General features: G+C 32.5%; 1 pseudogene; it reads right to left on the reverse strand.

Annotated features, from left to right (window-relative positions):
• Positions 1–841: 841 nt before the first annotated feature.
• LOC145041968 (U-box domain-containing protein 17 pseudogene) lies at positions 842–3,393 on the reverse strand (annotated as a pseudogene).
• Positions 3,394–15,289: the final 11,896 nt, after the last annotated feature.

A 15,289-nucleotide genomic window follows, 5' to 3' on the forward strand; every position in this document is an offset into this window, starting at 1 on the left:
AAATTCAAATTTATGTTCGTGTCAAGTGTAAAAACAACAACAATGTACCATGTTGTGTTCGTGTTCAAAATTCGATAAGAAACTGACACGATTTAACATTTGTTTGTTGTGTTTTTCGTGTTATGTACGATTAAATATTAATTAAATAAACTAATTGTTATTTCATGTTATCTTTGTCATATCGTGTTGTGTTTGTCGTTTTTTAATCGGTTCGTTTTTGTGTTAGTTAAAAAACACGAAATCGTGTTGTACCGTATTTGTATTACATAAACTTTATCGTGTTGTATTAGATAAAAACACAACACGATGACTCGATTTGTCATCCACCCTTAGCGACAATGATGTGAGAAATGAAAATCATATCAAAAATGGATCAGAAGAAAAATGAAAGACAATGGACTCCCTCCAAATCAAAGGTTACCATAAAAGTGAATAGAAAAGGTAGTATTGACTTCAGCTATTAAAAAAGAATGTAGTTATATTTCTTTAAGTAGAAGTCTCCAAGTACACCATAGAATATCGAAATGTATATTTAAAGAAAAGGGGGAAAATATGAGTGATGCATAATAAAAGTAAAATATCTACCTCACAAAGTGGTCCTCTTTCCCATCATTCAAAGACTTGACTCCTCATCAAAGTGCCATTTTCATTCTAATTGGCACCCCAAGATTCCTAAAATCCAACCCTTTATTCACTTGTACGGAATAATATTTATAATCTATTTAGTACACTTATATAATCTCTAGTCTCTACTACTATAATTAGTAGATTTTCATGATAACATATTTAATATAATTAAAAGTATAATGCTATTATAAAATATATTTCATAACTCATAATGTTTAGATAAAGAAAAGGCAAAATTGTTACCCTTTATTATATTTAATACTATATTTAGTCAATGAACGAATTAGTGATGATACAAAAAGTAGAAAATTCGTAAAAATGTGTGGAATCAATTTCCATCTATCACGAAACTGAGACTGACATCGACATCGAAACTGTCACCGTCTCACCGGAAAACCCTAAATCAAGGTTTCCGGTGGCAGAGTCTCCGGCAAAGGCATAACCAACACCCAATCCACCATAATGCAATGAAGCATTATGACATCGTTGGAAAACCCTAGCTAGAGACGCCGCTTTCCTCCGTGCTCGTTTTGTTCCTGTAAACAGCAAACCCTGAAGCAAACCAACCATCGCCGGTGTTTTCAAGATCCGTTCAGCCGCCTGAACACCGCCACTCCGGCAAAGCTCAAGTAAAGCCGCCACCGCGTTCTCCTTCGCTCGGGGAGACCCACACCTCATCATCTTGATTAAACCAATCACCGCCAAGTCTTCCTCCCCGACCGCGGTGGCTCCGGCAGGTTGCCGGACAATCAATGCCAAAGCTCCGGCAGCTTCTTCCGCCACCTCTTCGCATCCCAAAGCCTCGATTAAAGCTCGAACCGCACCAAATCCGATCATCTCCGTGCAGATTTCGGTGTGTGTCGAGAGATTAAATAAAGCCGTAACCGCGTCTTTCTTCCCTCTCGGTGTTCCTTTAGATAATAAAGCCGATAATGCCTCAATAGCTCCATTTTCTCCGGCGATCTTCTTTTTGTAATCATGAATGGCGGAAAGACTGAACAATGTAGCGGCGGCATTTTCTCGGGATTCAACCGTATGCCCGAATCTTAAAACGTGAACGATCGATCGCAAACACCCATCTTCCTCTATAATCAGACTCTTATTATTATCGTGTATCGATAAATTCAGCATTGCTGTCACAGCATTTTCTTGGGCTACGACGCTTTGGGAAAAGAGAAGAATCCTTAAATATGGAATTGCACCGGATTCCGCTATAAAAGCTCTGTTTTCTCCACCGGTTTTTGCCAAGAATCGGATTTCACGAGCAGCCATGGCTTTACCGGAAACCGACCCATCTCGCAGTTCTTGAATAAGGAGCCGTGTGGTGGATTTATTTGCTTCCACCGCCGCCCGGCTTGCTGGGGCTGCCGGAAAAGATTCAGCAGCCAAATCCGAATTCTCCGGCGGACTGTAAAGAATCCAGTGAGCTATGCACCACTGTGTAATTAGATTCCTGAGTGCTTTATTTGGTACAAGCTTTTTATGAAGAAGAAGCTGTCCGGATTTCGGACATGAACAATGGCCATCTTCGATCCATCTTGAAATCGAAACTCGATCGTAAGTCTGCCCCGATGAGATTATCACAGGGTCCGCCATTAATTCTAATGAAATCGGGCAGCAAAAGTCTTTCGGAATTGTTATTAAAGTATCGGCGATTTCTTTTGAAATCAACGCTCGTTTCTTCGAATTTTGTAATCGTTGTCCTCTTCTGATTTCTACTTCATCTTCTTCGAATCCGAATAATAAGAATCTACAGTATCTGATTATTGCCACAAACCCACTAAGAACAGAAGCTGAAGGCTCGATATCGTCTTCGTGATTCAGCATGTGTTCTTCCAAGAATTCTAGTTCAGCTCTGCAACTCGTAGCATCAAGAATCCCTAATTTTTTGACGAAGAATTCATGGAATTCTTGTACAGAAGGGATTCTCCCTGTTTCAATTTCGTTCAACATCTTGAACAACTTTAAACGTAATGCATCATCATGTTTATCTATGAACAATTTAGCATTTCTTGATTGTTTTTGTAACAAAGCTAATTGCTCTATAACATCATTGGATAAATTATTCAGTTTGTACAACGGGATAACATCTAAAAGCGTTGAAAATTCTCGATTGAGATCATGAAAATGTCCAGAAACCGAATGATTCTGAAGCAAAAGCCATAACTTACTGGATTGAGCACAGTAGTCAAGCAAAATTTTGGACCTGTTAAGCAGAAGGTAAAGCTCCTTGAAGCATAAGATCACCGTTGAAGGAAAATCGGAAGTTGAATCCCGGACAGAATCCAACAAAACGACGAACAATTCTATCTTCCGCAGCAAAGATTGGGAATTCTTTTTCTGAAACGGTGGGCGTTTGCCGGAGAATGAAGAGATGAGGTCCGATGATACAGCGGTTAAGTGGCTCAATAAGGCAACGACATCGTTTTCTAGATCCACCGGCGTTAAGCAGGCTTCTAACGTCGGCGAGCTGCTCCGGCGTAAGGATGAAAATATGGCAGCCGACGCCATTGCTTAAAGCAAAGAAAAACAAACAAAAAATGGTGCTCTGTAAACAGTTTCGTGATTCTTTCTTCGATTTCTCGATGGGGTTGGTTGAATTTGGTGACAGGATTTGCAAAAGATTTGATCTTTCTTATAATTGTTAGGAAATGAAAGGGAAGGTGTGAGGGAAGGATAGGCTACATACACACTGAGAATTTTGACGAAATCCGCTTGTGGAGAGAGGAGCATTTGTGAGTAAAATGGAGAGACGCGAAAGTAACGTAAAAGAAAAACTGTAAATGCCTCCTTTTTTTCTTGACCCATTAATTCCATTATTATTATTATTATTATTTTTTAATTAGAAATTCTATTGCTGAGAATATTTGGGGGATTTTCTCTGGATTGGCATGGTTTAATTGTTTGTTCCTTTTAGTGGGGTGTGGTGCGTCTCTTGGTGGCCCGTTAGATATTTCTGATCTATCGGGTCGGGTTACTCTCTATTTGCCGGTTAAAAATAAAAATAAAAAATTCTATTGCTTGTATGAAATTAAAGTAATGAAAATTTATATAAAAATAAAATTTTTTATTGCGCCTGTGGAAATTGCATTTTACTAAACCTTTTTATCCTAATTACTTAATTATATGTCAATAATGAGTAGAAAGGCTTAAAAATTAGAGAGAAAATCAATTTAATTGTTTACATAATATCTTTTTTTTTTCTTTCAAAAAATAAACAAAAAAAGACATTTTCAATGCTAACTATCAATTTCCTAGAATATATGTACGAAATGGGCTATAATGACTTATAAATGGACCCCTATTTAAGTTAATTTTTATTTTGTTTTGTTTTTTTGTCTTTTTATTTATTTATTTATTTTGGAAATAGAACTTCTGTAACGAAGGTTTCCGAGCTAGTTTTTACGCACCGACTATTCCTCCGCTGCAAACATGAGATTATGTTTTATGTCCAAGAGTCATTGTAACAAACATTTATGATTACAATCTTAGAGGGGCTGAGTGAAGAAAGTGAAGTTTTTTTCATTTATTTGTCTAAGACCGAGTGAAGAAACACTTTGGACAAACAAAATGAAGTTTTTTTCATTTATTTGACTTCACGAATCAAAAAACCAGATAAACAAATGATTAAAACTTTGTGACTCTTGCTTAATGATATTGAAATTAAGGACAATCTATTAACTCATTAAATATTAATATTGGATTTGTGGAGGCAAAACATACATGTACTAGAGGGGCAATGATGTATTGTTAGATGTTTAATACTATTTATATCAATATTCTAAAAATCTCGTCATGGTTCCAAGGCTTAGATTTATCGTCAAATTTTGACAAAATGTCGTATTAAGTCAAATATGTATATAAAAATAAATAATAGTGAAAACTATATAAAATTATCAATTATATACAAAATTACCGCCTTAAATCACGCTTTACAAACAACATGACACTTCACTGCTTAAAAAAAACTTGAGGCTTGCCGTTAAGTCACACATTATATTATTTAGAACCATGATTTATATAATGTTTTATCACTTATGCAAGGAAGTATGTTGGAAATAGTGTGAAAGATATAAACAAATGACTATAACTAATTCGGTTAAGGGGTATGTTCACTACATTCCTACTAAAAAAGTGTAGTCATATTTGTGTCACGTTCACTACATCCCCACTAGAAAAGTGTTGCTATATTTGTTTCTCGTCATCTTCAATACATGTTCACGATCACACTATTACCCATTGGAAATAGTTACCAGTCCATAATATTTATTTATTTTTATTGTTTTGACATTAGAGTAAATAAAAAAAATATAATTATTAAGCATAAATAAATATGTTACGTTACTTACAAACCCTTTAGATTACTTTAAAAACATATAAATTAAAAACCTATATTACTAAAAAAACGTAAAAAAAAAACATAGAAATTTAAAACCTAAATTACTAAAAAACATACAAATTTAAACATGAATTACTAAAGTTTGGAATTAGGTTGATTGAATTGTTGTGGTCTTTGTTGTTGATAGTAATTTGGGAAGGTTGGTGAATAAAGATTGCTATTGAATTGGGGAAGTTAACATTTGCATGTATATGGATCATTTGGAGTGTTTAAGGTTATTGGAGTGTTTAGAGTCGATGTGATATTTTGATTTGGATCCATAATTTGAAGAAAATATGATAAACTATAAAGATGTTGTGTGTATTTGTAGTGTGAAATGTATATAAAATGGTTGATATTTATAGTTAGGTTATATGGTTTAAATTTGAAAAACTAAATAATTTTTTTTAATTACAAATGTATATATGCAACTACTTTATTTTTTACCATTTGGAAAGAAAATCGGTGATTGGTCGTGATCGTGTGTAGCCACATCCGATTCACAAGATACCTATGCCCCTTGGGGGCAATATTTACGCGTGGGTTTGATTGCCACATAGGATTTTATGCGTGGATTTCTATCATATATCAGATTGCCTTATATATAAGACTACTAGGTAACACTAGAAATCATAAAAATCTGGAATATGTCATAATAGTTATAAAATAAATTTAGCTATTTAATATCTAAAACAAATAAGTAACTAAAATTGTTTTGTTTGTCTTTTATTAAATCAAAGCAAATTAAAGTCCATCCTTTCAAACGTTTTTTAAGGTTAATTTTAAATTTTATTGAAATAAAAAAAATGAAAAATAAATAAATAATAAAGTAATTTTAATAAATTAAATGTATAAATGAAGTTAAATGTAAAAAAATCTACTCTAATAAAAAAAAGAAAATTCTTTTTTGTCACATGTCAAACTTTCATTTATTTTGTCACGTGTTATTTTTTAGTTATTTTAAATTAAAATTTTTCCAAATATCATTTTATGGTTTTTTTTTCTATTTTATTAAATTTTATAAAATACTTAAATATAATGTAATAATAAATGTATATCAATTTCATTAATGCAACTTTTTTTAGAAACGCTGAATAATATAAAACTACTGCCTAAAAAAGGATAGGGCAGAGCGAAAAACAAACAAAGAAATTACAAAATGTTAAATGACGAATTGTCTTGGACTGATCTAGGGTTTGGCTTTTGGTGCCTTTGTTGACTAGGCTATCTTTATGGTTTATTGGTAGATTATTGTTGAATTATATGGCTTTTGGTGGCTACATTGGAAGTCTTAGCCCTTTGCATAGTTGTTTTTGATGGTATTATGATTATCCTTAAATCTCATAGAGTCATTGCTTGTTATGGATCCATATTGCTATGTTGGTGTAAGATCCTGTTTTCTGTTTAATTATTTAATAAAAGATTGTAAGTATAAATAAAATAAAATTAACAAGATTAATAATACTAAAAAATGATTATAATATAAGAATTTAGTAACTGAGGGAATTGTAATTATTTTCCAAAAGAGGGTGGAAATTTCCAACTTAAAAATCTTGTGTTGCAAGAAAAATTATTTTCAGGGACTATTTATGCCATTATTTAAAACTTGATGGCTAATATTGTAAATTAAAAATTTAAGCCCATATTATTGGATAATTAAGAGGGTCGATCATCCCACTCTTGGGTTTAATAGGGTGGAGTCGATCCTTAGTATATAACTATCATATTATATTATAAAGAAATCATTTTTTCTTGCATCGCATTAATTTGAAACTATTATGAATTTTTCCTTTCACCATATTAATTTAAAATTTCCGTGACTTTTTAATTTTTTTCTAACAATAATTATAAGTTGGTTAATAAGATTAAATAAATATCAAACTTAAAGTTTAATCATATAGAAATTTCAATATTAAAAGAATATCTTTACTTCTACTTATAAGGTTAAGTTTTTTTTAACTTTTTACATATTATACTTAATTTATTAGTTTTAGTATATTGTTTGACGTAAATATTATTTTAAAGCTATAACTTTTGAACAATTTGTATAAACTATTTAAATTATAAACTTAAATATAACATTATAGGACCAGTTTAAATATAATTTTTTTTTTAACTTAAACAACCCAAATAATATTTTGTAAATAGCTAAATATGATAAATTGTGGTGTCTTTCTAATAATTATTATAATTTGGTTAAAAATGTTAAATAAATATCAAACCTAAAATATAATCATAAATAAACTAAATTTTAATACTAAAATAATATCTTTACTTCTATTTATAAAGTTATGTCTTAACTTTAACATATTATACTTAATTTATTAGATTTAATATGTTGTTGTATGTAAACCATTATCAATTTAAAGTTACAACTTTGGAACAGTTTTGACAAAATACTTAAACTGTTATTTATTTTTATTTTTTGGATAAAAGGGGAAACCCCATGGCAAATATAACATTAGAATGTTAATTTAAATATAACATTAGAATGTTAATTTAAATATAACATTAGAATGTCAACTTAAATATAAAATTCAGTTCCACTTAAAAAACTGAATGAATATTTTGTGAAACGTTAAAAGTGATAAATTATAGTACTAAATGCAAAAACTAATTTATAATATCGATTTAACTAAAATATTTCCTAAAAATATACGTATAATAGTTAAAAGTTTTCAAATAAGTAGCTTAAAATAATATACAACAATAGTTAAAAATAACTCTATATAAATGATTATATTGTTACCTTTAAAACTAAAAAACAACGTCTGATGTTATAAATAATTATAATTATCGAAATTAAAACGTTAAAAAGCTAAATTTCACACACACACACACACACACACACATATATATATATATATATATATATATATATATATATATATATATATATATATATATATATTAACAATAACAAAAACTATAAATAACATTAAGACATATTACATTTAATTTTATTCATGAGTAACTCGCGGGTAGAAGTCATTCAAAAAGGTGAGATTATACAGTTATTATATATATATATATATATATATATATATATATATATATATATATAAATTTTCATATAATTCAAAATAATTAATATATTATATCAATTTAGTATATGAATTATTATATCAAATTTAACAACATTATATATATATATATATATATATATATATATATATATATATATATATATATATTGTAAATATTTCAACTATATAGGTGTTTCTGCGCAACGCGCGAACATTCACTTAGTATATAATAAAAAAACAACAACATGCAAGTGTGTGCACGTGTTGTTTCGTGTTTACCCTAGGCCGAGAAGAAGAAAGAAGCAGGAAAGAAGAAGGAATGAGGGGTGGTGTCGGCTATGGTGATAGGAGGAAGAGGGATTGCTTGGTGATGTCGATTGGTTCGAGTAAGTCTCATATTTCACTCAAATTCTTCTTATATTTCTTTAGTTTTAGAAAAAATTGCAAAAATGGTCACTGTGTTTGTCAAAATTATGTGATTTTGGTCCAAAAAGTTTGGTGGTGCATTAATGGTCTATTTTGGACACCTTATGTGGTTTTTGTCCCTATAGTTTTTTTTTTTTTTTTTGGTGTACACCCAACCTAAAATAACTAATATGCCCCTTAAATAATTGTTTTACAATTTCTTTTATTTATTTTCTTATTCTTATAATTAGATAAAAAAACAAAATAAACCCACCACCCTCTCTCTCTCTCTCTCTCTCTCTCTCTCTCTCTCTCTCTCTCTCTCCTCTTTTGGACGTTATCTTCCCAATTGGAACCATTAGCACCAAAAAAAGTCAAAACTACATCACAACCACCAAATCTTCTATTAGAACCTTGGCTTCATTGACGTCGCTTTTGTTGGGGCAACCTTTTCCGATGAAGATTTTTCTAGTACCTGCATCTTCATTTATTATGCCTTCAAGACGGTTGTCATCCCAAACCTCCATCTTCACCCATTTCCTTCTCCACATGCATAGACCTCCACCCGAATCACTAAAGTTGTTGATGAATGAGTCGTTTCACTACAATAGTGCTTTTCTAGCGAACTTAAATTCAAAAATTGAAGTCCACATCAAAATTTCCACTAAAATCGAATATGAAAATCATTTTTGTTTTTGTTTCTGGAGCCAAAATCAAAAGTGGGTAGTGGAGCAGAGAATGAGAGGAAAGAGTGCGAGGGGGTTCATAGATTTTACATGAAGTTGATTTTAGTAGTGGAGGATGTGGTGGTAATGGATGGCTTTACTAAAATCATTGGAGATATAGGAAGGGAAATGGATAATGTTCTTGTGCGTTGCATGTTACATAGATTAAGGAAGAAAACAATGAAGATTAAGTCTTGAATCGGTTTCTTATCGCTACAGATGGAGCTGGGGGTTTGATTTGATTTCATCAATGATTTTTAAGGTTAATTTACGGGTTCTAAGCATGACGTTTGGTTTTAATTTGTGGGTTTGAGCACCCCTTGCATCACTGAGTTTAGATATGGGAGGGGAGCTAGTGGTGTTAGTTTCTGGCTTGTTGTTCAGTGGTTTCTGGTGTGGGTGTTCTTGAGAGGGTGAGCATGTGTTCTTGAGATTCTATGTTAGAGTGTGTTTTGAAAAAGATAGAAAAGAAATGGAGCTCAATGGTCTCAGGCGGAGAGATATATGAGAAGGTGGTGGTCGTGAATTGGGTAACTCCGGCAAGAATCGAAGCCGCTGGCGGTGGTTATAGACACTGGTGATGGAGGGAGGTGGTGATGATTGTGATTCTCTCATCCTTAGTACTATGACAAAGATAAGACGATGGGTTGGGTTTTTATTATTTTTTTGTTTTAATTAAATATAAGTAAAACTAATTTAAATAAAGCATTTAATTAATTAAAGAAAATGGAAAATATAAATTATAAGGGCATAAAAATAATTTCCAATGTTTTAAAACCCGGGTTGAGCCGGCCGGTTCAACCGGTTGGACCGTGACCCGGGATAGAAGGCGGGTCAATTGAGACCAGTTTTTTGTAAAAATATGATACGGATCAAACCGACCGGGTTTCCCCTATACCGCAGTTCAACCGCTTATGTCGAACCTATTAAAATCGGATTGATCCGTTTTAATAGGGTTTGGATAGTTGGAAACAAGTAGCGAACGCCAAAACAACGAGCCGTTTGCGGTTTCTTCAATGCTTTTCAGTGTTTTTAAATATTTAGACTTTGTGGACATTAAATTATTGGTTTTATATGTTTATGCATTATACATGAAAGCAAAAATATATAAAAATAGAAAAAGACCATAAACCGGGTTGACCCGACGGTTCAACCGGTTGAACCGGTTGACCCGTGAACCGGTCATCATACCGGGTCAACCAAAATCCGAGTTTTAAAACATTGGTAATTTCAAGTGTATAGGGGCCAAAATCACTAAAATGATCCAAGAATGGACCATTCATACACAATCAACCGTTTTTGGACCAACACCACATAATTTTGACTATCACATGGACCATTTTTGCAATTTTGTCTTGGTTTTATGTGTAATTTTCGAAACAGTGATTTGTCCATGTATTTAAAAAATCGTAATCGGTCAAAGAGAATATTTTTTGGTTGAAACCAATGCCCGAAGTTCCTCATGTGAGTCTGAAACGTCCCAAGAATAACACTCAAAACTTTCATTTTTAAAATTAACAAAACTAGTATTCCATAACATTATCATACAAATCCAGATAATAAATGTATCAATCATCATGACATATTAGAGTAAATAAAGAAGATGCGGAACGAGATGTTGTATGCCCTACAATCATCTCGAGCCCTTCCCTTTGAAAACATAAGTACCTGAAACATAAATTGAAAACCGTAAGCACAAAGCTTAGTGAGTTTACCAAAATACCACATATCATATATATATATATATATATATATATATATATATATATATATATATATATATATATATATATATATATATATATATATATATATATATATAACGTATAATGGGTCCCCGCCCACATACAATTCTAATAAGCATAACATGTAACAACATACAAAATAACTATCGAGCCCCGCCAACTAAGAATACAAGCATACACACATACTAGTGTCACACAAACAATGAGTATTCTAACATAATAGATTATCGGTGGGCATTGGTGACTTCGACCTGCTAAGCATGGTGAGGAAACTCACCTCGCACTGTTGAATCACACTGAAAATCCATGGTTGTTGGTCCGACAATCCCCAAGCTATCAATATCGAATAACATCCAATTAAAAATTGGATTCCAATCTATACCATAAAATCCATACTCTAGGTAAAAAGACCATTTTACCCCTTACCTAGTTTGGTCCAAGACTAAGGCCCAAACCTATAATCTAAAACGTCTAAAACCAAATAATCATCCAAGTCCTACACATGCCCAATTTTCAAAATTAGGACCAAACCCTTACATCAGCCTTACCCTAAGGCCCAATAATTTTCCTAGCCCAAAACAATTGCATTCAGATGACCTAAAAAACCCCAAGTATCTAGGCCTAAAAGAATGGCCCAAACCCAATGCCCAAAATGTGAAGCACATCAGACTAATTACGCGGGGCTTACTCAGTTGTACGCTAAGTGTACAAGCTAAATTGCTTGTACGCGGCACGCATAGACTTGTACACCCAGCGTACTCACCCATTCAGCTAAAACTCACTTTTAACGCTTAATCTGTTAAGACATTGCTCCAAAACATAGATCTAACTTCCTTGAGTTGGATTATCATGTAATGTTGCTAACTTTACATCCATGCATGTCTAAATGAAGCTCTTAAGCTTAAAAAGGACTTAATATGTGAATTATTGCATGCATGAGACCCAATACCCATAAAGGTGCACCTTTATGCTTAAGGAACTCCTAATAAGCTCATATCTAAAAGAATAAGTCCTCCAAACATCTTAATGTTGGGTTTTGAGCATTCTAACACTCCAATGGTGTACATGCAACCCTAAATACCTTAGATCTATGTTTTCTCTATTATACATGCAAATATGAATATTCCTAGGTATTACCCTAACTTGCATACAATCTTTACTTGGTTAATAAAATAGATAAAATACATACCTTGTGGATGTAGCTTGACTCCATGAAGCTCGAGAGCCTAGTGCATCAAGTGTGACACCTAAAATGGTTCACACAACGTTACCAACACTTGCAATAACCATGAGAAGAAGACACTCATGCTCAAATTGGCTAGCCCTCATATATGTATCACTAGTGCCAATTGTTTGAGCTAAAGGGGTCCATATATAGTGTGCACATTAAGGTTACACCATGTAACCCATGAATTTACCCATTTCTTATGCTCCATGGGTTTTAACCTCCATGGAGTATCCATGGGTCACCACATGGGTTAAACCCAACATAAGGAATCATGGATCATAAGCTCACATATATAAGAATGAATGATTTATACAACCAATCCCCATATATTTAATTAGTCTCTTTTGATCACTAAATTAAGTCCAAATTAATTATTGATGAATAGTAATTAAATAACATGATTTCATATTAATATATTAGAACTTATAATATATTAATATGTCACAAATGTCCTCTTCTCACAAATGGTCTATCCAAATGCTCTAATGCCATGCAACCCAAATGGACCATGCTGAGTTGGGTCAAGTACATACCAATTATAGTTATGGACTTAGACACTAATCCAACAGTCTCCCACTTAGATAAGTCTAAAAATATTATTGAGTATGACTTCAACCAACTGGAAATCGTAGCTCTTAAAAGCCGCTGTCGAACTCTGACCTCGTCGATGAACTCTGACCTTTGTCAATGACTAGTCCATTAGATAAGGGATCATATATTCCTCCATTCTAGATATCATATGGACTCGGGCATGGATTATAAATCATTCTCTCTGTCTATTTGTTGTTTCCTGATTTCTGATTCATGCCGACTGTCTGATTGAACAGATCAAATCAGTCCTGGCTTGGCGAAGCACTCACATGTGTCATCACTAAATCATCGAGGGGCCCACATATATCGCTTTTATCCTGAAGGTAAAAGGAATGGATAAATTTCGACTCATATGGCTTGTTCTACTACTTGTTTAATCATACACAAAGGCACGTTTTATAACATTGAGTTACCAATGCGTTTTCGTGCAATCAATGTATAACCAACTCATAGTCACAACTCATATCTCTAGGTTTGAAGAATATAAAATATTATAGTCTTATGATCACTCGTGATAAAATCCATGAAGTGATTCAAATGAGCACGGGTTGAATCCACTACTTAGAACTTATGAGTACTCATGAGTGTTGTAGAACTCTTGCTATGTCTAACATCTTAGACATCTACAAGCCATCTCATGACAATCTTGATTCATATCTACTTCCAACATATGACCGAATGTGGATGGTTTGAATAGCTTAGTCATTTGGGAAGAATGGCCTAGTTTATTCGGGAAGTCAAAAGATGCAAAATGAAACACAAGAATAATTGAATCTAATATGGTATTAAAACCTATGAGTATAAATAGAACACTTTTTATTTATCACCATACTGATTACTCTTTATTCATTATTTCAGTTTTATTAACTTTATACTTGAATTAAAAAAACACTAGTTGTCCTATGCTCCAAGCATGTACACTATGTTTTTCTAAACAATAGCTTTTCCATACACCAAGTATGCACTCTATGTTTGTCTATGATCCTTACTTTGTGAAATAAACCAATTGAACATAATTTCAATGATTCTAATTTCACACTCCCAAATCCTTATCGTAAATGTAAGAATTCCAAATTCTTATCGTTTATCGAAATCTGTTAGATTTTAAACTTATATGCACTAACCTCTTGTAATGAATATGTACAAAGTCACAAAGACTTGTTAACAATCATTACAGGGTATTCCAATGAAGATCTACTCCATGGAAACAAAGTCTCATATTCAAAGTACATTGCTTTGAACATGCTTCTTGCATTAAGTTTTTCTAATCTTACACAGATTGCTTCCATCTATGGAGACAACTCCATATTCCCATCTTGACTATCATTTCTGAACAAGAGTTGCCTCTTTTCAGAATATGTCAATATGGTCCTTCCAAAGTTAACATTATACTTCCAACTGTCCCTGGGCAACCAATCTTTGGTAAACCGTATAATGTCCTCGACAATTGTTTAATCATTTTATTCATATCCAATTCTAGACCTTTTCCCCTTCTTAATGGCCCATGCATTTGGAAAATTTAGAAATGATAAATATTATAGCACATGCAATCGATCCTGTACTCAAAGAAAATGGGACATGATTCATGATGTCTCACATAAAGACATGATTCTAGACCAGTCTTTTGCTACCATATTTTTTATTTACCATGTTTTCAAAATTTGACTATGAAGAGGGATGCCGTAATCGTAATCTAATTTTGAGAACACAATATATAGAATTTTCTTAAGTTGAACCAAACCAACATAAAATTCACACACACACACACACACACATATATATATATATATATATATATATATATATATATATTCTTGACTAAAGATGATTAAAATCTCAATCTCAATCTAAGCCTTTTAGAATTGAAATGAAGTATAATTTCCCCTCCCTTAATTAAAGCAAAACAACTTTTTCAACCCTTACAACCTTACGAATTGAAACTTTTGTTTTATATAATTAACATTACTAACTTGCAATACTTATCATAATTATCATGCTCCTACTAACATGATGACTATTAGCATAACACTTATGCTCCCACTAGCTTTGACATGTATCCAGAAAACAGTTGGACTTCTAGAAGTCAATACTTTATTGACTTTCTTACCAAAGTTTCAGATTTTTGATACGAGATTGCTTTGATAATACTTTATCAAAATCATACACTTATCTTAGATAGCTCACAGATGTGTGAAAAAGGATGTCCTAATCATAGTCTCGATTGTTTAGAACTTGTGCAATCTTCTTACCACGGGGCAGTACAAGGGCCTGCCATTGCTTCCAAGTAGTTATGAAAACAATTGAGAACATGTAGAACTCAAATGTATAGCCAACTTTAACTGGAATGGGGCACAGAAATGTCAACATGATAGGTTATAAACCTCTAGTCATGTGCTAGTGATGAAATATAGGTTTTATTCTTGATTAGTTGAAACTATTTCAAGATCTTTTAGACTACCACTATCCTCTTGACCTATAAGAATTTCTTGCCAAATATTCAAGAGACAGTGTGGATTCTAATCAAGACAAACACTTCATGCAATTGGCCTTAGTTGGTCTTTGTT

Source organism: Lactuca saligna, chromosome 4, assembly GCF_052625555.1.
Source record: "Lactuca saligna cultivar CGN05327 chromosome 4, ASM5262555v1, whole genome shotgun sequence".
Taxonomy (NCBI): Eukaryota; Viridiplantae; Streptophyta; class Magnoliopsida; order Asterales; family Asteraceae; genus Lactuca; species Lactuca saligna.